Raw genomic sequence first — 989 nt, 5'->3', positions numbered from 1 at the left:
CTGCACCCAGAGCGCCCCCTGCAGTTACTGCCCCCTCACTGTACCCAGAGCACCCCATGCAGTTACTGCCCTCTCACTGCACCCAGAGCTCCCCCTGCAGTTACTGCCCTTTCACTGCACCCAGTGCGCCCCCTGCAGTTACTGCCCTCTCACTGCACCCAAACCCCCCCCTGCAGTTACTGCCCTTTCACTGCGCCCAGAGTGCCCCCTGCAGTTACTGCCCTTTCACTGCACCCAGAGCGCCCCCTGCAGTTACTGCCCACTCACTGCACCCAGAGTGCCTCCTGCAGTTACTGCCCTTTCACTGCACCCAGAGCACACCCTGCAGTTACTGCCCTCTCACTGCACCCAGAGCATCCCCTGCAGTTACTGCCCCCTTCACAGCACCCTGAACGCCTCCTGTAGTTACTGCCCCCTCACTGCACCCAGAGCGCCCCCTGCAGTTACTCCCCCCTCACTGCATCCAGAGAGCCCTTTGCAGTTACTGACCCTTCACTGCACCCAGAGTGCCCCCTGCAGTCACTGGCCTCTCACTGCACCTAGAGCGCCCCCCCCAGCAGTTACTGCCCCCACAATGCATTCAGAGCGCCCTCTGCAATCACTGGCCCATCACTACACCCAGAGCACCTCCTGTAGTTACTGCCCCTTCACTGCACCCAGTGTGCACCCTGCAGTCACTGGCCCCTCACTGCACCCAGAGCGCCCCTTGCAGTTACTGTCACTTCACTGCACCCAGAGCACCCCCTGCAGATACTGCCTCCTCACTGCACCTAGTGCGCCCCCTGCAGTTACTGCCTCCTCACTGCACCAATAGCACCCTCAGCAGTTACTGCCCCCTCACTGCACCCATAGTACCCCCTGCAGTTACTGCCTCCTCACTGCACCCAGAGCGCCCCCTGCAGTTACTTGCCCATCACTGCACCCAGAGCGCTCCCTGCAGTTACTGACCCCTCACTGCACCCATAGCACCCCCTGCAGTTACTGTCCCT

The sequence above is a fragment of the Chiloscyllium plagiosum genome, unplaced genomic scaffold, assembly GCF_004010195.1.
Source record: "Chiloscyllium plagiosum isolate BGI_BamShark_2017 unplaced genomic scaffold, ASM401019v2 scaf_8989, whole genome shotgun sequence".
NCBI lineage: Eukaryota > Metazoa > Chordata > Chondrichthyes > Orectolobiformes > Hemiscylliidae > Chiloscyllium > Chiloscyllium plagiosum.
Note: the sequence above shows the minus strand (reverse complement) of the source record.